Raw genomic sequence first — 26,377 nt, 5'->3', positions numbered from 1 at the left:
AATGTATTCTGTCTTTGGAATGTGTAAACTGACCTTTGTAACTTCGTGGCAGAGGGATTATTGGGATCCAGCCTGACCTGTTCTTTCTCCCACTGTCTGAACTGAAGATAGTTTTACCAGACCATTTACCTGATCATCATTGACTCACACTAAACAAATAAAACATCAAATGTGGAACACCTTCAAGTGTCTAAAAAGTTATTATATATGATTGGAGATATAAATATATGTCAATCAGTAATTTATTATCGTTTTTATATGATATTTACAGAGTTTTCAAAGTATATAGACAACAGAGGGGGATTTCTGTAGATCTTTAGTAACACAATCAAATCCCAAATATGATTAGATTTAACCTCATTCTATCTATGTAACCCTCACCATCCCTTTGGTGATGGAATAAAGTTTGTGTTAATCTGGTCTATCAATCTAATTCCATTTCGCCGGGCGTATAAATGCCTTTCGATGTATTACCTTTTTTGGAAAGACCAGGACACAAATCATATGGAGAGTTTGTCAATGACCTGCAGGTGAGATCATGTGAGTTTGACAATTATATGTAGACAGACCTGCTGGAGTTGCATTGTTTAGCTCCTCCTCTGAGGTTGTAACATCCCTCTTCTCATCTTGCTCAAATAGAGTGGTGTGGGGAGGTTATACAAATAGCATTCATTGGCGTTCTGTTGTTGTGGAAGTTCTCTGAGCACACACACTTGTTCCATTAAGGAGCATTAGTGTGTTGTCTTTTTAGCCCAGTATAAGGTGAATGAGCTCAGTCTGAAGATGTCTCTTATAGAAGGTCTTCTACAGACATCAAGCACAGTGACACTGCTGGGTACTGTGCTGTTTCTGCTGGTCCTCTACCTCCGCTCCTCTGGTTCCAGCTCTGAGGAACAGGGGAAGGAGCCTCCAGGACCGAGGCCGCTGCCCCTGCTTGGTAACATGCTCCAGCTGGACCTCTATAAGCCCTACTGCACTCTCTGCGAGGTAAGATGAAGTCATCCTTTGCTTTCAGAACAAAACATGTTGATGTTGACTTGATCTGTGAGATTTGATCTGTTTTTTGCTATTTCACCGGGTTTGAAAAGTTCAGTAAGCAAACTGATGAATGAACTCTGGCACATTGTTCATGCTTTTAGCTGTTTAATGTTGTTTGTTTTATTCTGTTGTGTATTTCAATAGATATGTCCTACCCAAGTAGCCTGGTCCCAGATCTGTTTTTTTGTTGGGAACCAGGCTATGGACAAAATACTTTGTGACAGTGACCAATGTGTTGCAAGGAAAGAGATGAGGTCACTTTAGAATATTGAAAGTAAAGGGGGATCTGGTCATTTGTACAACTGAACTCATTCAACTGAAATGTGTCTTTCGCATTTAACACAACCCCTCTGAATCAGAGAGATGCGGGGGGCTGCCATAATCGACATCCACGTCTTCGGCACCCGAGATGCACCCTAGGAATATCCCTTCAGGGATCTTGTTATAACAGACCTGGGTTCAAATACATAGTGTACTTAAGTATTTGACATTTTGTGTTTTGAGTATTTTCTAATACACAGCCAAAAACAACTACATCAAATAAAACAACAAGTAGTTGTAAATACATGCCACTTGTAACATAGGTGCAGTTAATGACCGGTGCAGTTAATGACATGACCAGACTTCTGACATGGAAACATAAACAATACTATCTGATGACAGATAACAGAAGAGTGCTTTTTAAAGGGTAAGTAATCAAGGGAGTAATGAAGTCCAGGTGTGACTGACGATGAGTCGCAGGTGTGCATAATGATGGTTGCCAGGTGTGCGTAATGATGGTTGCCAGGTGTGCATAATGATGGGTTGCCAGGACAAGTGGTTAGTAGTACAGTGACGATGGGAGCGGGAGCTTGACACCAATACTTTCCAAATGTATTTCCAATTAACTTTGTCTAAATACTAATTGTTTGTAAGTAATTCAATTACATTGACTGGTATTTGAACCAAGGTCTGACATCAACTGTAAACCACTGTCTTCACTCTATTTCTTGACTGAAACATGTTAAACAAGTTGTATAGGATGTCCAGTTATGTGCTTAGTCATAGATCATTACGAGACATAACTGAGTCTATGGTGTACTTTTATGTATACTTCCTGTCCAGCTCTCCAAGAAATATGGTTCCATCTTCACGGTTCACTTCGGACCCAAGAAAGTGGTTGTTCTGGCAGGATACAAGACGGTCAAGCAGGCGCTGGTCAACCAGGCAGAGGATTTTGGGGACAGGGACATCATGCCTGTGTTCTATGATTTCAACCAATGACATGGTAATGACATTTTACTCTTATGCTGGCTATGTCCTATTATTAAAGGGATAGTTCACCCAAATGACAACCTGTCTTATTGATTTCCTTAATCTGTAAGCAGTCTATGAACAAGCTAAACAGTAATCCATGTGTTTGTTCTCCAATGTATGTGTAGGCCACAAATATGAGCATAGGATGAGTCAACAACATTGTGGGTAGAAATTAACAAATTATGAACTTTTAAAAGGGAGATTTTCACCTAACAGTTATTTTAAATAAACTTTATTGAGCTACACAATCAATTTCAGACACTTTGAGATGAGTATAATGCATTTCATTTCCAAATCTGTTGAGTCTTATTCTAGCCTGGTGGAGCAAGTCTGATTGCTGCATTCACCAATTTGTTTTAATGCATGTATCAGCCTGCCCTTTATCCAATAGATTGGCCTTTGGAATAAGCCAGAAAATGTCTGGTCCAATCAGTGCCCTCGCAGAAACTGATTGTTGTCCTAAACCCAACCACTATGTTGCCAAATACTGTTTGAATTAGGCTGTCCTCTGATTGCTTGAAAGTGATCCTGTAACGGTTTTCTTCCTGGGAAGGAGAGGAGGACCAAAATGCAGCGTGGTTATTTATAAACATCTTTCATGAAAGATGAAAACGTGAACACTATACAAAATAAGAAACCGTGTAAAAACCGAAACAGTCTTAACTGGTGAAAAACACAGAGAGGAACAATCACCCACAAGATACCTAAAGAATATGGCTGCCTAAATATGGTTCCCAATCAGAGACAACGATAAACACCTGCCTCTGATTGAGAACCACTCCAGGCAACATAGACTTACCTAGAACACTCCACTGAACACAACCCCATAGACTACAAAACCCCTAGATAAGACAAAACACATAAATTACCCATGTCACACCCTGGCCTAACCAACATAATAAAGAAAACACAGAATACTAAGGCCAGGGCGTGACAGATCCAATAGCTGACAAGTTCATTTTTAATAGCACCACTCATTTCTGACATTTTGAGACTAGAATGGTGAATGCAGAGATCAGACTAGAATGGTGAATGCAGAGATCAGGCTGTCATCCTCTGCAAATAATATAAATGTCTAAAATAGTTACAGATGATCATGACCAGAAAGGATGCAGAGATCATTTGGCATATATATATATATATATATATATATATATACAGTGGGGAGAACAAGTATTTGATTTTGCAGGTTTTCCTTCTTACAAAGCATGTAGAGGTCTGTAATTGTTATCATAGGTACACTTCAACTGTGAGAGACGGAATCTAAAACAAAAATCCAGAAGATCACATTTGTATGATTTTTAAGTAATTAATTAGCATGTTATTGGCGTGACATAAGTATTTGATCACCTACCAACCAGTAAGAATTCCGGCTCTCACAGACCTGTTAGTTTTTCATTAAGAAGCCCTCCTGTTCTCCACCTATTACCTGTATTAACTGCACCTGTTTGAACTTGTTACCTGTATAAAATGCACCTATCCACACACACAATCAGACTCCAACCTCTCCACAATGGCCAAGACCAGGGAGCTGTGTAAGGACATCAGGGATAAAATTGTAGACTTGCACAAGGCTGGGATGGGTTTCAGGACAATAGGCAAGCAGCTTGGTGAAAAGGCAACACCTGTTGGCGCAATTATTAGAAAATGGAATTAGTTCAAGATGACGGTCAATCACCCTGGGTCTGGGGCTCCATGCAAGATCTCACCTCGTGGGGCATCAATGATCATGAGGAAGGTGAGGGATCAGCCCAGAACTACACGGCAGGACCTGGTTAATGACCTGAAGAGAGCTGGGACCACAGTCTCAAAGAAAACCATTAGTAACACACTACGCCATCATGGATTAAAATCCTGCAGCGCACGCAAGGTCACCCTGCTCAAGCCAGCACATGTCCAGGCCCATCTGAAGTTTGCCAATGACCATCTGGATGATCTAGAGGAGGAATGGGAGAAGGTCCTGAGGTCAGATGAGACAAAAATAGAGCTTTTTGTTCTAAACTCCCCTCGCTGTGTTTGGAGGAAGAAGGAGGATGAGTACAACCCCAGGAACACCATCCCAAAGGTGAAGCATGGACTTGGAAACATCATTCTTTGGGGATGCTTTTCTGCAAAGGGGACAGGACGACTGCACCGTATTGAGGGGAGGATGGATGGGGCCATGTATCGCGAGATCTTGGCCAACAACCTCCTTCCCTCAGTAAGAGCATTGAAGATTGGTCGTGGCTGGGTCTTCCAGCATGGCAACGATCCGAAACACACAGCCAGGGCAACTACGAAGTGTCTCCGTAAGCAACATCTCAAGGTCCTGGAGTGGCCTAGCCAGTTTCCAGACCTGAACCCAATAGAAAATCTTTGGAGGGAGCTGAAAGTCCGTATTGCCCAGCGACAGCCCCGAAACCTGAAGGATCTGGAGAAGGTCTGTATGGAGGAGTGGGCCAAAATCCCTGCTGCAGTGTGTGCAAACCTGGTCAAGAACTACAGGAAACGTATGATCTCTGTAATTGCAAACAAAGGTTTCTGAACCAAATAATAAGTTCTGCTTTTCTGATGTATCAAATACTTATGTCATGCAATAAAATGCAAATTAATTACTTAAATCCAGAAATCACATTGTATGGTTTTAGATTCAGTCTCTCACAGTTGAAGTGTACCTATGATAAAAATGACAAACCTCTACATGCTTTGTAAGTAGGAAAACCTGCAAAATCGGCAGTGTTTCAAATACTTGTACTCCCCACTGTATATACGTACATGCTCATTATTGTAGTAAATATTCTTTATAACATATTACACTTTGAATTGTCATGGAAACAAACTACGTTCTCTACAGGGATTCTGTTTGCCAATGGAGACTCATGGAAAGAGATGAGGCGCTTTGCCCTGACAAACCTTAGAAACTTTGGGATGGGCAAGAAAGGGAGTGAGGAGAAAATCTTAGAGGAAATCCCCTACCTGATTGAAGTGTTTGAAAAACATGAGGGTAAGAGAATCAGTATCTTTTCAGTAGTAGTAGAAGTAGTATGATGTATTTATAGGGGATGCCTAGGATTCATTGCCTGGTTAAAAATCAGGCTATTTTTAACCACTTTATTAGTAAATAGCTAAGTGATTGTGTGTTCTGGAAAGCTTATTTTGTAATTAGATTTTTGTCTATTACAGGTAAGGCATTTGACACAGCACAGCATTTGCTTTATGCCGTCTCCAACATAATCTCGGCCATTGTCTACGGCAGCAGGTTTGAATACACTGACCCACTATTCACAGGCATGGTGGACAGGGTCAAGGAGAGTATTCACCTTACAGGTTCTGCATCAATTCAGGTAGTCTGCTTATTCAGACCATTTTGTTTTTACTGTATTTTCTGAGTAATTAATGTCTGTCTCAGTGCAATCAATAAAACAAGGAAACAGAACACCTGTTATGAATTCTTGCAAATTAAAATGTACATACTCATTTAAACTTTACTTGATGTGCCGGTAAACTTATTATAAACCATTATTGTACAGTTTATAACCCATTACTAAACTGCTTATACATCATTATATACAATATTCATGATGTATAACATATCAAATAAAATCCTCATAGCCCAGTCCAAGCTCTTTGTCCTGGCACACCAATGGTGGATCCAGCTTCCCCTGAAGCTAGGACAGCAGAGTCCCTGCCCATCTTCCGAAAGCCCCTGAAACTCTACCTCCTCAAAAAGTATCTTAAAATAAAACCCTCGCCACCACCCCCCCCCCCCAAAAAAAAGTTCCTGAACAACAGGTTTCTAGCTCTGACTTTGCTGATAACTACTTTGAGAAAAGTGCACTTACTATGTCTGTGACATGTGATTGTCCCACCAAGCTCTCTTAAGATGAATGCACTAACTGTGAATCGCTCTGGATAAGAGCATCTGCTGAATTGATCAAATATTTTGTACAATTAATTATATCATTGTAATTAAACCTTCAGCGAGCAGGCCTTTCTAATAGACCTGGCCGGGGTATCCTGGAAGGATATTGATCTCATCCCGTCAGTAGAGGATGCCTGGTTATATTTTCAAAATGCCTTCCTCACCATCAGCTGCAACCCTTTGTTCTCAATTTCCGCCTGAAGACATACCCAAATCTAACTGCCTGTAGCTCAGCCCCAGAGGCAAGGATTTGCATATTCTTGGTATCATTTGAATGGAAACATTCTGAAGTTTGTGGAAATGTTAATTGAATGTGGGAGAATATAACACAGTAGATCTGGTGTAAGAAAAGAGAAAGAAAGAGCATACGTTTTCTGTTTTTTATTGTTGTAGTATCATATTTCACATGTACTAGAATAGCCACACAGTCAGATAGGATGCTGGATATCATTTGGATGGATAACACAAGAGGGCAGCTGTAGGTGTGCAAAGTTTCAGACTGATAACTTCAGGAATGGGTGAGCTACATGACATTTAGCATGAAGTCACCCAGGTGTCCCACACAAGTTGCCCAAATGTACCCAAGTGGCCGAATTGGTGAAATGACCTATAACTATATACAGCAGTGCAAATAACTATATACAAATCAAAAAGCAATTCTAACACACACACACACACACACACATTTTTTTTTATTTAAATATGAGAAAATAAATATAAAAAAAAAAAACAGTACATACATTTTGGAAGTCCTCGTCACAATATTTTGCTGCCTGTGCCATGTCCCATAGCAGTCTCTTTCTGATGTAAAGCAGAGGCAAACTGAACAAGTGGTGCATTTCATGCGACACAGAACACAACGACACCTCCATGCTGTGCCCTTTTGGCTCTGAGGCACAGTCATGCCTGCAGTAATGAACTGTGGCATATGAACACCACTGGGGGCACAGGTAGAGCGGGCAGCTTGGCACCGGGGGCTCCCAGTCGGAGTTGCTATCACTGTGAAAGAAAACATAAAAAAAATATTTGTATTGTATGAGCCTTTTATCATCACATAAAATAAACAGATATGTATTGATTGTATAGAGCAGAGGGAACAGTCACTAAGGAGTTCCATTCAACTCCAGCCATTGTTGTGTGTGTGTGTGTGTGTGTGTGGATATGTGTGTATATATATATACACACACACACACACACACACACCCACCCACCCAGGGGGCGTATGCCTCATGGCCAACGTGACATGGTGTGATGAAAGAAACATACAGGAACTCAAATCCTTCTGTTCACCTGATTTAGAATTCCTCACAATCAAATGTAGACCGCATTTATCTACCAAGAGAATTCTCTTCGATTATAATCACAGCCGTATATATCCCCCCCCAAGCAGACACATCGATGGCTCTGAACGAACTTTATTTAACTCTCTGCAAACTGGAAACGATTTATCTGGAGGCTGCATTCATTGTAGCTGGGGATTTTAACAAGACTAATCTGAAAACAAGACTCCCCAAATTTTATCAGCATATCGATTGCGCAACCAGGGGTGGAAAGACCTTGGATCATTGTTACTCTAACTTCCGCGACGCATATAAGGCCCTGCCCCGCCCCCCTTTCGGAAAAGCTGACCACGACTCCATTTTGTTGATCCCTGCCTACAGACAGAAACTAAAACAAGAGGCTCCCACGCTGAGGTCTGTCCAACGCTGATCCGACCAAGCTGACTCCACACTCCAAGACTGCTTCCATCACGTGGACTGGGAGATGTTTCGTATTGCGTCAGATAACAACATTGACGAATACGCTGATTCGGTGTGCGAGTTCATTAGAACGTGCGTTGAAGATGTCGTTCCCATAGCAACGATTAAAACATTCCCTAACCAGAAACCGTGGATTGATGGCAGCATTCGTGTGAAACTGAAAGCGCGAACCACTGCTTTTAATCAGGGCAAGGTGTCTGGTAACATGACCGAATACAAACAGTGCAGCTATTCCCTCCGCAAGGCAATCAAACAAGCTAAGCGCCAGTATAGAGACAAAGTAGAATCTCAATTCAACGGCTCAGACACAAGAGGCATGTGGCAGGGTCTACAGTCAATCACGGACTACAGGAAGAAATCCAGCCCAGTCACGGACCAGGATGTCTTGCTCCCAGGCAGACTAAATAACTTTTTTGCCCGCTTTGAGGACAATACAGTGCCACTGACACGGCCTGCAACGAAAACATGCGGTCTCTCCTTCACTGCAGCCGAGGTGAGTAAGACATTTAAACGTGTTAACCCTCGCAAGGCTGCAGGCCCAGACGGCATCCCCAGCCGCGCCCTCAGAGCATGCGCAGACCAGCTGGCCGGTGTGTTTACGGACATATTCAATCAATCCCTATACCAGTCTGCTGTTCCCACATGCTTCAAGAGGGCCACCATTGTTCCTGTTCCCAAGAAAGCTAAGGTAACTGAGCTAAACGACTACCGCCCCGTAGCACTCACATCCGTCATCATGAAGTGCTTTGAGAGACTAGTCAAGGACCATATCACCTCCACACTACCTGACACCCTAGACCCACTCCAATTTGCTTACCGCCCAAATAGGTCCACAGACGATGCAATCTCAACCACACTGCACACTGCCCTAACCCATCTGGACAAGAGGAATACCTATGTGAGAATGCTGTTCATCGACTACAGCTCGGCATTCAACACCATAGTACCCTCCAAGCTCGTCATCAAGCTCGAGACCCTGGGTCTCGACCCCGCCCTGTGCAACTGGGTACTGGACTTCCTGACGGGCCGCCCCCAGGTGGTGAGGGTAGGCAACAACATCTCCTCCCCGCTGATCCTCAACACTGGGGCCCCACAAGGGTGCGTTCTGAGCCCTCTCCTGTACTCCCTGTTCACCCACGACTGCGTGGCCACGCACGCCTCCAACTCAATCATCAAGTTTGCGGACGACACAACAGTGGTAGGCTTGATTACCAACAACGACGAGACGGCCTACAGGGAGGAGGTGAGGGCCCTCGGAGTGTGGTGTCAGGAAAATAACCTCACACTCAACGTCAACAAAACTAAGGAGATGATTGTGGACTTCAGGAAACAGCAGAGTAGTGGAGAGGGTAGCAAGTTTTAAGTTCCTCGGCATACACATCACAGACAAACTGAATTGGTCCACTCACACAGACAGCATCGTGAAGAAGGCGCAGCAGCGCCTCTTCAATCTCAGGAGGCTGAAGAAATTTGGCTTGTCACCAAAAGCACTCACAAACTTCTACAGATGCACAATCGAGAGCATCCTGGCGGGCTGTATCACCGCCTGGTATGGCAACTGCACCGCCCTCAACCGTAAGGCTCTCCAGAGGGTAGTGAGGTCTGCACAACGCATCACCAGGGGCAAACTACCTGCCCTCCAGGACACCTACACCACCCGATGTCACAGGAAGGCCATAAAGATCATCAAGGACATCAACCACCCGAGCCACTGCCTGTTCACCCCGCTATCATCCGGAAGGCGAGGTCAGTACAGGTGCATCAAAGCTGGGACCGAGACTGAAAAACAGCTTCTATCTCAAGGCCATCAGACTGTTAAACAGCCACCACTAACACTGAGTGGCTGCTGCCAACACACTGACACTGACTCAACTCCAGCCACTTTAATAATGGGAATTGATGGGAAATGATGTAAATATATCACTAGCCACTTTAAACAATGCTACCTTATATAATGTTACTTACCCTACATTATTCATCTCATATGCATACGTATATACTGTACTCTATATCATCGACTGTATCCTTATGTAATACATGTATCACTAGCCACTTTAAACTATGCCACTTTGTTTACATACTCATCTCATTTGTACATACTGTACTCAATACCATCTACTGTATCTTGCCTATGCTGCTCTGTACCATCACTCATTCATATATCCTTATGTACATATTCTTTATCCCCTTACACTGTGTACAAGACAGTAGTTTTGGAATTGTTAGTTAGATTACTTGTTATTACTGCATTGTCGGAACTAGAAGCACAAGCATTTCGCTACACTCGCATTAACATCTGCTAACCATGTGTATGTGACAAATAAAATTTGATTTGAAACAAACCAACACACACACACACACAAAAACAAACTACACATTTCATTGCAAAAAAAAAAAAAAAGAAATCTCACTTTTACTTTAGTTTGACTTCGCTTTACATGAAGTATTCGCCAGGATATCTTCAATGAAATCGTTGAAACTACAACTTTCCGAAATACAGCTGCGCGTAAAACGCCTTACAGCAACCCCTCTGATCGTTAAGGCGAAAATGGAGTTTCCTGCGCGTGCGATTACAACCAAGGAATTGTGGTCCAACCCCAAACCATTACATACTGGCGTTTACCTCAGCTCATTGGCTATCTACCCAGCTAGATTTCAAGAAGATCAGTGGTCATTGGGCAGAAATGTAGTCAATCAATGAACGGGGACAGCAGCCATAACAGGTTTATTGAATCTAGGGGTCATTTTTTTATTTTTGGGAAAATAACATTCCCAAAGGGCTATTTTTCAGGACCAGAAAATAGAATATGCATATAATTGACAGTTTAGGATAGAAACCACTCAAGTTTCCAAAACTGTAAAGATATTGTCTGTGAGTATAACAGAACTGATATTGCAGGTAAAAGAATGAGAAAAATCCAATCAGGAATGCAGCGGTTTCTAAATAAGAGTCCCTTCCTATGCTTCCCTATTGAGCAGTGAATGGGATATCAACGAGATTCCCTTTTCTATGGCTTCCTTAATGTGTCTAGTATCACAAGACAGTTTCAGGATTTTATTTTGAAAAATGAGCGTGGTCAACAACATTGCGTCAGTGTCCACCTGATGGCTCTTTGTGTATTTCTCGCGCAAAAGACAGAGGTAGCCATTTTTCCACCCGGGTCTTACTGAAAAAAGGTCTGTCCGGGTTGATATATTGTTAGTTGCATACATTTGAATCTGGTATCAGGATAAATATAACAATGAGTCACCAATTTTATACTATGTATTTTTTATTAGCTAACTAATAAATGGCAAATGCAACTTTCGTATATACGGGCTCACTGTAATGCCACGCAGGGCAGAACAGAGAACTGACAAGATGTATGTAAACAGTGTTCTTATACTGTGAAGGACACAGTAGAAACTGGGCGTGGTTTAAACTTGCCCAGCCTATCGCAGGCGCTCAGGCGGGTCCCCGCCTCTTGGCGCTTCTTGGAGTCCTCCCTCCTTCGATGTATAGATCCTTACTGTTCTGGTATCGCAGCCTAGTTATAACATTTGCTCAGTTCCTGCTATTGTGTTGTTCAGTATTTTTCCATCTCAGTTAAACCTCGTGATGACCACCCCTCCCTATCACAACTTTGTAAGATACAGCAAGTCACACCATGTGCTCAATATTGTTACATACAAACACAAGGACAAAGCATCTGCTGGGCTGTTATCTACAGTTTTGCAACATGCAGGTCACACCATGCAGGTCACACCATGTTACTCAGTTCTTGTCACACACAAACAGGCAAGTAGCAAGCAGTTGTTTAATCTCATAATGATGCTCCAGTCCACAAATGCAGACACCTCACACAACCAACATCAGATAATATGTAATCATATATATGCTAATGGCTATAATGTAAAATACAGAATCCAACAATATTATCGAATAGATATTTGAAAAACACCTTGGGGATTGATTATAAACAACGTTTGCCATGTTTCTGTCGATATTATGGAGCTAATTTTGGAAAAAATTTCGGCATTGTCGTGACCGTAATTTCCGGTCGTTTTCTCAGCCAAACGTGAAGAACTAACGGAGCTATTTTTGGCTACAAAAAAAATATTTCTGGAAAAAAGGAACATTTGCTATCTAACCGGGAGTCTCGTGAGTGAAAACATCCGAAGCTCATCAAAGGTAAACGATTTAATTTGATTGCTTTTCTGATTTTCGTGAACAGATTGCCTGCTGCTAGCTAGGCATAATGCTATGCTATCGATAAACTTACACATGCTTGTCTTGCTTTGGCTGTAAAGCATATTTTCAAAATCTGAGATGACAGGGTGATTAACAAAAGGCTAAGCTGTGTTTGAATATATTTCACTTGTGATTTCTTGAATATGAATATTTTCTAGTAAGATTTTTTTGTCCGTTGCGTTATGCTACCTAGTGTCAGTTGATGACAATTCTGCCGGATCCTGGATGGGTAGATCCAAGAGGTAAATGAGCATGCCCCATTCATGAAATGTAGAACCAGGAACAGATATAGCCCTTGGTTCTCTCCAGACCTGACTGCCCTTAACCAACACAAAAACATCCTATGGCGTTCTGCATTAGCATCGAACAGCCCCCGTGATATGCAACTTTTCAGGGAAGCTAGAAATCAATATACACAGGCAGTTAGAAAAGCCAAGGCTAGCTTTTTCAAGCAGACATTTGCTTCCTGCAACACAAACTCAAAAACGCTCTGGGACACTAAAGTCCATGAGAATAAGAACACCTCCTCCCAGCTGCCCACTGCACTGAGGATAGGAAACACTGTCACTACCGATAAATCCACTATAATTGAGATTTTCAATAAGCATTTTTCTACGGCTGGCCATGCTTTCCACCTGGCTACCCCTACGCCGGTCAACAGCACTGGTCAACAGGCTCTAACCAATGATGCCAAAAAAGAGGTGTGTGTGTGTGTAAGTAAAGAAATAAAACGACAGTAGAAAGACATTTGAAAAAAGAGTAGCAAGGCTATATACAGACACCTGTTAGTCAGGCTTATTGAGGTAGTATGTACATGTAGGTATCGTTAAAGTGACTGTGCATATATGATGAACAGCAGAAGCGTAAAAAGAGGGGTTGGCGGGTAGTGGGACACAATGCAGATAGCCCGGTTAGCCAATGTACGGGAGTACTGGTTGGTCTGGCCAATTTGGGTAGTATGTACATGAATGTATAGTTAGTGACTATGCATATAAGTGTTACGAATCCCTTTTGGCCCGACAGTCTAGGGGGGATGGTAGTGAGACCCGTAACATAACTCATGTAAATTATAATTGTGACAAAGTAAAAGTGTGAACGTAATAACCAGGACAACTGAAATTATACCGTCAAACTCAGGGTTTATTGTAAAACACACGGTAATGGGGGGAGCAGGAAAAAGGGGCTGAGCTGGACCCAAGGAAAGAAACAATAAGTATTCAAAACACCCCTAAGCTAGACTAGCCTATTTCAACAACAGCTAACTAACTAACCAAAAATACAGTGGGTGGTCCGCCCAGTTCTAACTAGTGTGTGTTAACAAAGTTTACCTACGGGTAGTGTATGCCCATGGGCGACTTGTCTTGGTTTCCCCCTTTTCCCACCAGCAACAAACAAACACCATAACCAAAACAATACTCACAGGTGATGACAAAGTGCTATGGAGGTGCTCAAACAAAAGAGAGGTTAATTAATACACAGAGAGCGCGTGCAAAACAGAGGTCTACAAACATGGCATTTACAAAGATTGAGCTACTGAAATCTATATAGAACAGCTATCTACCAACATGGCATTATAAAGAGATTGAGCTCTTGAACAAACAAATGATGGGGTTTTTAAACCATGGGGAAGGAACTGTGATAGGGTAGGAAACAGGAGGAGGTGTGTCTTCTGATTGATGGGTTGATTGTTGACTGATTGGGGAGTAATGATTTTCACCTGTGAGGGGAGAATGAGAGAAAAGAAACACACACACACACAGGATACACACACAGATAACTGTATCCGTAACATAAGATAAACAGAGAGTAGCAGCAGCGTAAAAGAGGGCTTGGGGGGGGGGGTCACACAATGCAAATATGCAAATAGTCCGGGTAATCATTTGGTTACCTGTTCAGGAGTCTTATGGCTTGGGGGTAAAAACTGTTGAGAAGCCTTTTTGTCCTAGACTTGGCACTCCCGTACCGCTTGCCATGCGGTAGTAGAGAGAACAGTCTATGACTGGGATGGCTGGGGTCTTTGACAATTTTTAGGGCCTTCCTCTGACACCGCCTGGTGTAGAGGTCCTGGATGGCAGGCAGCTTTGCCCCAGTGACGTACTGGGCCGTACGCACTACCCTCTGAAGTGCCTTGCGGTTGGAGGCCGAGCAATTGCCGTACCAGGCAGTGATGCAACCGGTCAGGATGCTCTCAATGTTGCAGCTGTAGAACCTTTTGAGGATCGCAAAAGGTCTTCAAAAGCCAAGTCAACAAACAGATTACCGACCATTTCGAATCCCACCATACCTTCTCCGCTATGCAATCTGGTTTCAGAGCTGGTCATGGGTGCACCTCAGCCACGCTCAAGGTTCTAAACAATATCTTAACCGCCATCTATAAGAAACAATACTGTGCAGCCGTATTCATTGACCTGGCCAAGGCTTTCAACTCTGTCAATCACCACATCCTCATCGGCAGACGCTATAGCCTTGGTTTCTCAAATTATTGCCTCGCCTGGTTCACCAACTACTTCTCTGATAAAGTTCAGTGTGTCAAATCAGTGTTGTCTGGGCCTCTGCCAATCTGTATGGGGGTGCCACAGGGTTCAATTCTTGGACCTACTCACTTCTCTATACGTCAATGATGTCGCTCTTGCTGCTGGTGAGTTTTCGATCCACCTCTACGCAGACGACACCATTCTGTATACTTCTGGCCCTTCTTTGGACACTGTTAACAACCCTCCAGACGAGCTTCAATGCCATACAACTCTCCTTCCGTTGCCTCCAATTGCTCTTAAATACAAGTAAAACTTCATGCATGCTCTTCAACCGATCGCTGCCTGCACCTGCCCGCCCGTCCAACATCACTACTCTGGACGGTTCTGACTTAGAATATGTGGACAACTACAAATACCTAGGTGTCTGGTTAGACTGTAAACTCTCCTTCCAGACTCACATCAAACATCTCCAATCCAAAGTTAAATCTAGAATTGGCTTCCTATTTAGCAACAAAGCATCCTTCACTCATGCTGCCATACATACCCTTGTAAAAATGACCATCCTACCGATCCTCGAATTCGGCTATGTCATTTACAAAATAGTCTCCAATACCCTACTCAATAAATGGGATGCAGTCTATCACAGTGGCATCCGTTTTGTCACCAAAGCCCCATATACTATCCACCACTGCGACCTGTACGCTCTTGTTGGCTGGCCCTCGCTTCATACTCGTCGCCAAACCCACTGGCTCCAGGTCATCTACAAGACCATGCTAGGTAAAGTCACCCCTTATTTCAGCTCGCTGGTCACCATAGCAGCACCCACCTGTAGCACGCGCTCCAGCAGGTATATCTCTCTGGTCACCCACAAAACCATTTCTTACTTTGGCCGCCTCTCCTTCCAGTTCTCTGCTGCCAATGACTGGAATGAACTTCAAAAATCACAAACTGGAAACACTTATCTCCCTCACTAGCTTTCAGCACTATCTGTCAGAGCAGCTCACAGATTACTGCACCTGTACATAGCCCATCTATAATTTAGCCCAAACAACTACCTCTCCCCCTACTGTATTTATTTATTTATTTTGCTCCTTTGCACCCATTATTTCTATCACTACTTTGCACATTCTTCCACTGCAAATCTACCATTTCAGTGTTTTACTTGCTATATTGTATTTACTTCACCACCATGGCCTTTTTTTGCCTTTACCTCCCTGATCTCACCTGATCTCACCTCACGTCTTCTTTATTAAAGAATGGAACACTGAACAAACTAACAAAACGATACGTGAAGCTAATATGGATAGTGCAGCCAGGCAACTAAACATAGAACAAGAACCCACAAAACCAAAAGGGAAAATGGCAACCTAAATATGATCCCCTAAATATGATCCCCAATCAGAGACAACGATAAACAGCTGCCTCTTATTGGGTACCAATTCAGGCCACCGTAGACTTACATAAACCTAGACCTACCAAAACCCTTAGACAATACAAAAACGAACATTCACACCCTGACCTAACCAAAATAAAACAGAGATATCAAAGGTCAGAGCGTGACAAATAACTAGTGATGGGCACCGATTTATATAGAAAATGATATCACTATCGGTACCATTTTTGTGATTCCATATCGTAGTGGTTTGTATAAAATATATTGCAACTGTATGTTCACTTTTCTGTTCACTTCCATGGCTCTTTGAAGTTCAGACAACTGTTAGCAGATTGTCCGTTGGGCCAGGCGTGAATATTCTGATATTATAATATTCTATTCAAACTGGCTAGTTGGGAGGCCTATATTATAGGACCATCAACAGGCAATTAATAAAATATGCTAAATTGAGAGCCTGTGAGGTCTGTTAGAGTTTTGTGTATGCAGGAAAAGTATGTTGTAAATTGTGTTCTTTTTACAGAATAGTAAAAAATAATAAACCGACTTTACAATGTGCCTTGCTCATAATGATATCAAATAATATTGAATATCACTATTGGTGCTCACAACTAATAATTACATTTTTATTCATATGTGTATTTAATAATCTAATCATAGTTGTGGTGTTATGTTATAATTAATATAAAATTGTTTTATGCGTATTCTACCTGAATCTCTGTGTAGATGTACAACATGTTTCCCTGGTTGGGTCCGTGGATAAACGACCTGACACGTCTGAAAAAGAATATTGCTGATATGAAGATGGAGGTGACAGAGCTGGTGAGGGGCCTGAAGGAGACTCTGAACCCTCACATGTGTAGAGGCTTTGTGGACTCGTTCCTCGTCCGAAAGCAAACCCTGGAGGTATGAAGACTTCATGCAGAATCTGCATCTCACTCATTCATAACAAAGTGTTGCATTAATATTGCTCAGTATGACTATACAGAATAGAATTAATCAATAAGGCCCGAGGGGGTGTGGTATAAGATCAATTTACCACAGCTAAGTGCAGTGCCTGTATACAGTCCTTGTATATTGGCCATATTCCACAAAACCCTGAGGTGCCTTGCTGGTGTTATAAACTTGATACAAAATTATTAATTTACTGTTCTAAATATGTTGGTATCACACCTGTGGTATATTGTCTAAGTTACCAAGACATCCGGACAATCAGTATCCAGGAACCAAACTGCCGGGTTTATAATACTTATTACACCACCTTGTGGTTCACTTTACTGCTGAAAAACACAACTAACTTCAGTTGTCCAACACTAACATCCCACTGGGCACAGAAGTCAATTCAACATCTATTCGACGTTGATTCAACATAATTTAATTAAAATGATGTGGAAAATGTTGATTCAACCAGTTTGACTGAATGCCAGCTGAGGGAGGATCTAACTAGTTCTCTGTATCAGTAGAATCACATGTAAACTCAGACTCAAACACTGAAACAGTTCCTCAAGCTGATTTCAAAGAATGTGTTGATTATCTGTTTTGTTTGCTTTTTTGTCATTTTCCATATTATGTCTATCTCTGATAAGCTACACAGGAAATGGCAAACAAATAGCCCATATTAACCTCTCTTGGGTAGTGAGCAGTATTTTTACGTCCGGATGAAAAGCCCAAGGTAAACTAACTGCCTGTTACTCAGGCCCAGAATCTAGGATATGCATATCATTTTATTGGTACATTTGGATAGAAAACACTCAAAAGTTTCTAAAACTGTTCAAATGATGTCTGTGTATACAGAACTTATATGGCAGGCGAAACCCCGAGGACAAACCATCCCCCCAAAAATTCAGCCTACCACTATTTTCAATGGAAATAACTTTTTATTATAAGTCCTCCCAGATTGCAGTTCCTAGGGCTTCCACTAGATGTCAACAGTCTTTAGAAAGAGTTTCATGCTGGTTTTTGGAAAAATTATCCAGAAATTGTAGTTTTTCTAGGTGGCTCCCATTTGGCTGTAGTGTTTCCAAGCGTGTGAAAAGTGTGCGTTCTTTGGTATTTTTCTCCAGTAAAGACAATAACGATTCTCCGTCTTAAATGTTAGTTTATTTACGTATTAGGGTACCTAAGGTTTGATTATAAACGTTGCTTGACTTGTTTGGAAAAGTTTATTAGTAATGTTTGGGATGCATTTTGATGGAGGGAAACTGGGTGGATTATTGACTGAAGCGCGACAGCCAAACTGAGTTTTTATGGATATAAAGGACATTATCGAACTAAGGGACCATTTGTGATGTGACTGGGAAGAAGATCATCAAAGGTAAGGCATTTTTTACATCGCTATTTCTGACTGTCGTGTCGCACCTGCCTGGTTGAAATATGTTTTTAATGTGTTTGTATGCGGGGCGCTGTCCTCAGATAATCGCATGGTGTGCTTTTGCCGCAAAGCCTTTTTGAAATCTGACACAGCGGCTGGATTAACAAGAAGTTAAGCTTTATTTTGATGTATTACACTTGTGATTTTATGAAAGTTAAATATTTATAAGACTGTAGTTTGAATTTCGCACTCTGCAATTTCACCGGATGTTGGCCAGGTGGGACGCTACAGTAGCCTTAGAAATAAGGTTAATATAATTAATAACTTGCTAACATCAGATATATATTAGCCATTTATGAGACTCATGTCAATAATTCATTGGATACATCATTAGCAATCCAATGATATAACATCTACAGAAGACACAGGAATGCGTATGGGGGAGTTGTTGCTGTACATATTCAGAGCCATATCCCTGTAATGCTTAGAGAGGATCTTGTGTTATTGAAGTGTTGTGGTTGCAGGTTCACCTGCCTCCTCTAAAGCCTATTTTAGTGTAGCTCCTATAGGCCACCAAGTTCTAACGGTCAGTATCCAGATCATGTGTGTGAAATTCTTGATGGGGGCTCCTGAGTGGCGCAGAGGTCTAAGGCACTGCATCTCAGTGCTAGAGGCGTCACTACAGACACTGGTTCGATACCAGGCTGATTCACAACGGGCCTTGATTGGAGTCCCATAGGGCGACGTACAATTGGGCCAGCATTGTTAGGGTTTGGCCGGGGTACGCGGTCATGGTTAATAATAATAAAAGATGGGACTAAAATAGTGTATGAGATCATACAAACGATTTCCAATTCAAATTAAATTGTATTTGTCACATGCCGAATACAACCGGTGTAGACCTTAGAGTGAAAGGCGTACTTACAAGCCCTTAATCAATAATGCAGTTTTAAGATTTAAAAAAAACAAACATTTTGCTGTGACTCTTATGTCGATGATGTTAAAAAATATTTGTTGGTCTGATGTGATTAATAAGGAGCATCCAGACGCTACACTTGATGCATTTATGAAATTGCTTCTTCTAGTTATTGATAAATATGTACCTTTTTAAGAAACTGGCTCCGTGGATTGATGAAGAATTTAATAACTGTATTGTTGATAGATATGGGGCAAAAGGAGTGGCTAATAAGTCTGGCTGCACATCTGACTGAATGAAGGTGAGGTGAAGAAATTATTGTTGATCAATAATGACAAACCTCCTGGCATTGACAACTGTCATGCCTTTAATCTGAGCCTAGAGAAGTGTTTGTCCTCAGGCCTGGTTCTAACAGCCAACCTATCATCTTACTGCCAGCTTTTAGTAAACTGTTGGAAAAAAATGGTGTTTGACCAAATACAATGCTATTTCTCTGTAAACAAATTAAGACTTTCAGAATGTTTATAGAGAAGGCCACTGAACATGCACTGGCACAGATGACTGATGATTGGTTTAAAGAAATGTATAATAAAAATATTTCGGTGCAGCCTTTAATATTAGTGACCATAACGTGTTGAAAAATCCTATGTGTTATGGCTTTTCAACCTCAGCTCTGAATCCACAATATGGCAATCTATCTAATAGAACCCAAGGGGGGTTTCTTTCATGGAAGCTTCTCTAATGTTAAACATGTAAAGTGTGGTGTACTGCATGGCAGCTCTCTTGGCCCTCTACTCTTTTCTATTTTTACCAATGGCCTGCCACTTAAACAGAACCTGTGTCCATGTAAGCTGATGATTCAACCCGTCAGCAATCACAGCTAGTGAAATCATGGGTGGCCAGTAATAAACTGGTCCTGAACATATTCAAAATGAAGCATTGTATTGATACAAATCATTCCCTAAGTTCTGGAGCTCTTTTTGTATCCAAATCCGGCTTTAAACTTCTTCACAACAGTATCTCGGACCTGCCTGGTGTGTTCCTTGTTCTTCATGATGCTCTCTGCGCTTTTGACGGACCTCTGAGACTATCACAGTGCAGGTGCATTTATACGGAGACTTGATTACACACGGGTGGATTGTATTTATCATCATTAGTCATTTAGGTCAACATTGGATCATTCAGAGATCCTCACTGAACTTCTGGAGAGAGTTTGCTGCACTGAAAGTAAAGGGGCTGAATAATTTTGCACGCCCAATTTTTCAGTTTTTGATTCGTTAAAAAAGTTTGAAATATCCAATAAATGTCGTTCCACTTCATGATTGTGTCCCACTTGTTGTTGATTCTTCACAAAAAAATACAGTTTTATATCTTTATGTTTGAAGCCTGAAATGTGGCAAAAGGTCGCAAAGTTCAAAGGGGTCGAATACTTTCGCAAGGCACTGTAGATGCTCTGCTTTTTTAATCAATCAAATGTATTTATAAAGCTCTTCTTACATCAGCTGATATCTCAAAGTGCTGTAAAGAAACCCAGCCTAAAACAGCAAACAATGCAGGTGTAGAAGCACCACTCTCCACAAAGCAAGCTCTAGTTTGATCTTATCTTAATTATTGTCCAGTGAAAAGAAGGGCCAACTTAAGCTGCCCAGAACAGCGTGACACATTTATCTCTTCATTGTAATCAGAGGGCTAATATCAATACTATGCATGCCAGTTTCTCTTGGCTAAGAGTTGAGGAAAGACTGACTGTACATTACTTATGTCATCTGAGGGTCTGTTTCTGTTAGGAATCTGGCGATATGGATTCTTTCTACCATGACGACAACCTGGTATTTAGTGTTGGTAATCTGTTTTCTGCTGGTACCGACACCACCGGGACAACCCTGCGCTGGGGTCTGCTGCTAATGGCCAAGTACCCCCATATACAGGGTAAGGATTGATATAAACACAAACGCATGCACGCACACACACACCACAGGAGGCTGCTGAGGGGAGGATGGCTCGTAACGGCTGGAATGGCGTGGTATCAAAAATATGGAAACCATGTGTTCAATTCCAGCCATTACTATGAGCTCGTCCTCCCCAATTAATGTGCCACCTGTGACACACAGACATGAAACAGTAAAGCACTCATGGTATTACATGTAAACATTGGCAAAGAGCCAGATTGAATAATATATTATGAAACTAGATAAGGATGGCTTGGTTAATGAAGGTTAAACGTTAACTGAGGAACATCTTCCTCAGAACAGTCTCAAATTGTTGGAGCATGGACTCCAGAAAGTGTTGAATGCATTCCACAGAGATGTGGCCCATGTTGAATCCTGGTTGGCTGGATGTCCTTTGGGTGCTGGACCATTCTTGATACACACGGGAAACTGTTGAGTGTGAAAAACCCAGTGGCGTTGCAGTTCTTGATACAAACCAATGCGCTTGGCACCTTCACCATACCCCGTTCAAAGGCACTTAAATCTTTTGTCTTGCCCATTCAACCTCTGAATGGAACGCATACACAATCCATGTCGCAAGACCCACTGGTTGACTCTTATTTATAAAACCCTCTTAAGCCTCACTCCCCCCTATCTGAGATATCTACTGCAGACCCCATCCTCCACATACAACACCCATTCTGCCAGTCACATTCTGTTAAAGATCCCCAAAGCACACACATCCCTGGGTTGCTCACCTTTTCAGTTCGCTGCAGCTAGCGACTGGAACGAGCTGCAACAAACACTCAAACTGGACAGTTTTATCCCAATCTCTTAATTCGAAGACTCAATCATGGACAGTCTTACTGACAGTGTCTGCTTTGCGTGATGCATTGTTCTCTACCTTGCCCTTTGTGCTGTTGTCTGTGTCCAATAATGTTAGTACCATGTTTTGTGCTGCTAGCATGCTGTGTTGTCATCTTAGGTTTCTCTTTATGTAGTGTTGTGTTCTCTCTTCGTGATGTGTGTTGTCCTATATTTATATAAATTTTTATCCCAGCCCCCGTCCCTTCAGGAGGCATTTTGGTAGGCCGTCATTGTAAATAAGAATTTGTTCTTAACAGACTTGCTTAGTTAAATAAAGTCTCAATTGTCTCAAGGCTTAAAAATCCTTTGTTAACCTGTCTCCCCCACTTCATTTACCCTGATTGAATTTGATTTAACAAAAGACATCAATAAGGGATCATAGCTTTCACCTGGATTCACCTGGTCAGTATATGTCAGCGAAAGAGCAGGTGTTCTTAATGTTTTGTCTACTCAGTGTACATTTCACTGTATTAACTCCAACCCTCCCTCCTTTCTGTCTCAGATCAGGTCCAGGAGGAGATCAGCAGGGTTATAGGAAGTCGTCAAACCTTGGTAGAGGACAGGAAGAACCTGCCCTACACGGATGCAGTGATCCAGAGATCCAGAGACTGGCCAACATTGCACCCATGTCCATCCCTCACACCACCAGCCGAGATGTCACCTTCCAGGGATATTTCATAAAAAAGGTCAGATACCGGGGTATCCAAATCTCTTTGTTTATTTTGAGACCAACTTCAAATTGTCTTTTTTCCTGAAGGTAAGTTACAGGTTCAAAAAACATTAAAAGAAATGCATATAAAGAGAAGCCCAATCCATTCCCCCGTTCAGTCCCTATCCAACCCCCGCATCCTCCTTCCACACCTGGAAACCAAGCCTCCCACCCTGCCTGTATAAATTGATGGTTGGGATTACAGGATGCCAAGGTCATATTTTTCTATTGTAACATGTGAGCTGGGAGTCGGGAAGCAAGTTCAGGGAGTTAATCAATAAACAAAACATAATACAAAACAAGAACAAACAACGCACAGACATGAAACTGAAACAGAAACAATAACGCCTGGGAAGGAACCAAAGGGAGTAATATATGGAAGGTAATCAGGCAGATGGTGTCCAGGTGAGTCTGAGGTGCTGGTGCGCGTAATGATGGTGACAGGTGTGTGTGTATAATAATGAGCAGCTTGGTGACCTAGTGCGCCGGAGAGGGAGTATACGTGACATCTATATTCTGTTCCAGATAAAGGATTGTTCAGATTGAATTAGATCTGTGGACCATACTTTTTTAATGGCTAGCTCAGAATATAAGCTTTCCAAAAGTTGTTTATATATTATAGAGATCAGTCCTTCTGGGAACCCAGATCATGTATTTATAAATCCATCACTGGATGGTTTGGTAGTTGGGGTTCCCAAAGGAGTCTGTAGACCAGCATAGCTGACTTTAGTTGTAAATATAGAAAAAAAGGAGTAGCCCGGTAATGTGTATGGATGCAAAAAGACGGCATCCAGATCACAACACATGATTGTGAAATATTGGAGTATGGGCGTGCCAGAAATATATATATTTATTGCTGCCTGAAGTTGTAATCCACTCCTTTTGAATGTGCACATTTATTAAAACCTCTTACTTCTACCCCCTCCTTTTTCGAACATTCTGTTAAAAATCGCGCAACTTTTCAGCGTCCTGCTACTCATGCCAGGAATATAGTATATGCATATGTTTAGTATGTGTGGATAGAAAACACTCTGAAGTTTCTAAAACTGGTTAAATCACGGCTGTGACTATAACAGATCGTGTGTTTCATTGAAAAACGCAAGAAAAACTGCTCTCTGAAAGCTAAAAATAATTTCCATAAGTCACTTCCATGGGTTGTTAAAAGAGGACAACATTTAATATCGACCTGCATGCAATTCATACAAATTCCACACGATGTCGCCATTGTCGTCATTTTCAATTGAATTTTTTGTTGGAAAATCCATCTATCTGGCTTCCGTTTCTTCCAGTCTCCACCTGGATGTTGTTAATGTGGACATTGGCAGCCATTGATATGCAAACGAGGAGCTATTGAATATACATCGCCCTGTAATCATTTTGATAGATTATAAACGTTTACTAATACCTAAAGTTGGATTACAAAAGGATTTCGAAGTGTTTTGTGAAAGTTTATCGTCGACTTTTTTAATTTTTAAAAATTACGCAGCGTTTAAAAACGATGTTTTTTTCTGAATGACAGCTTCCATAGAAAGCTATTTTGGGTATATATGGACCGATTTAAACGAAAAAAAAGACCCAATAGTGATGTTTATGGGGCATATAGGAGTGCCAAGAAAGAAGCTCGTCAAAGGTAATGAATGTTTTATATTTTATTTCTGCGTTTTGTGCTGCGTCGGATAAGCAGAGTCTTTGTTTACGTCGCATTCAGGCATTTTCAGGTGGTGCATGCTATCAGATAATAGCTTCTCATGCTTTCGCCGAAAAGCATTTTAAAAATCTGACTTGTTGGCTAGGTTCACAACGAGTGTAGCTTTAATTCAATACCCTGCTTGTGAATTTTGATCAAGGTTTGAGTTTAAACGAGTACATTTAGCATTTAGCGTAGCGCATTTGCATTTCCAGGTGCCTACTTGAGACATATGCGTCTCAAGTAGAATCAAGAAGTTAAACCAGGTTTCATCACTTTTGCTCTGAAAATAAGGGATCCTATGCTTCACCCTTACTGCAGGGGACGTCTGTGATACCTCTACTGACGTCGGTCCTACAGGACGATAGCGAATGGGAGAGCCCTCACACCTTAACCCCCTCCCACTTTCTGGATGAGAAGGGAGGATTTGTCAAGAGGGACGCCTTCATGGCCTTCTCTGCAGGTATATTAACTTCATTATACAACAAATTACAACAAATTATTTAATTGAAAGAAGTAGAACAATTCTGGTAGCCTTTTGGACAGACTTCATGCTATTTTCTGTATATTTGGTCTCTCTCGCAGGTCGTAGGGTGTGTCTGGGGGAGGGTCTGGCCAGGATGGAGCTCTTCCTCTTCTTCACCTCCCCCCTGCAGCACTTTCGTTTCTCTCCTCCTCCTGGAGTAACAGAGGATGATCTGGACCTGACACCATCCGTGGGGTTCACCCACAATCCGTCACCTCACCAGCTGTGTGCTGTGAGCCGGGTCTGAGATTAGAACATGAAAATATTGGTGGGGCAAAAACTCAATCAAAAAAGTGAATATGCTGCGAAACCACTACACATTAAATGTACCATTATAATAAATAATCCCAGAAATGAGTTTGCGCGAAACACACAAACATTATTATATTTAGTTTATGATCGGTTCATAGGCACCTTCCAATATCTTTTACATTTAATTACACTGAAGACTACGGTAGTGGAATTATTTTTATAGAGTGAAGTCTATTTTACTTCATTTTCAGCATCGGTCTGCAGTATTGCTAAGAGTATTGGAACGCAGTCCAACACGTTCTGAGGGTAGTTGCATCCGCCTGTCTGTTAATAAGATAATCCTGTTAAGAATAAAGCAACAAAGTTTATAAAGCTTCTTCGTTTCAATCATTGCATCGTAAGTTCCATGGGTTATTAAAACAGGGTGTTATCCTGTTCTAACGGTGCCTATTAAAACAGGGTGTTATCCTGTTCTAACAGTGCCTAATAAAACAGGGTGTTATCCTGTTCTAATGGTGCCTAATAAAACAGGGTGTTATCCTGTTCTAATGGTGCCTAATAAAACAGGGTGTTATCCTGTTCTAACGGTGCCTATTAAAACAGGGTGTTATCCTGTTCTAACAGTGCCTAATAAAACAGGGTGTTATTCTGTTCTAATGGTGCCTAATGGTGCCTAATAAAACAGGGTGTTATCCTGTTCTAATGGAGCCTAATAAAACAGGGTGTTATCCTGTTCTAACAGTGCCTATTAAAACAGGATACATCCATTAGAATTTAACTACTTTTTGACAACACCCCTTTTCTATTTGAACAAAACCTTACATACATATTTGCCCATTGTAAAACTGCTCAGAAAGTGACTTATTAAATATTTATTTTTGTTCTCAAGAAATTTGACAACCTGGTTGTAGATAAACCAAATGCAAATGTTATTGTTGCTGGGATTTACCACCGACCCCCCCCTGCTGCCATGGCGGATGCTATTGTTGATATATCTGAGTGTTTAACACCTTTTCTGTCCTCAAAGTTGGTCATTTTAGGGGATTTGAATCTGGAGTAGCTCTCCCTGGCTTCAGATCAATTTAAGTTTA

General features: G+C 41.6%; 1 pseudogene; it reads left to right on the top strand.

Annotated features, from left to right (window-relative positions):
- The first annotated feature begins 669 nt into the window (after nt 1-669).
- On the top strand, nt 670-25,721 carry LOC139365157 (cytochrome P450 2K1-like; annotated as a pseudogene).
- Nucleotides 25,722-26,377: the final 656 nt, after the last annotated feature.

Source organism: Oncorhynchus clarkii, chromosome 13 (assembly GCF_045791955.1).
Source record: "Oncorhynchus clarkii lewisi isolate Uvic-CL-2024 chromosome 13, UVic_Ocla_1.0, whole genome shotgun sequence".
In the NCBI taxonomy this organism is placed as follows: Eukaryota; Metazoa; Chordata; class Actinopteri; order Salmoniformes; family Salmonidae; genus Oncorhynchus; species Oncorhynchus clarkii.
Note: the sequence above shows the minus strand (reverse complement) of the source record. Positions and strands in the feature narration are given on the sequence as shown.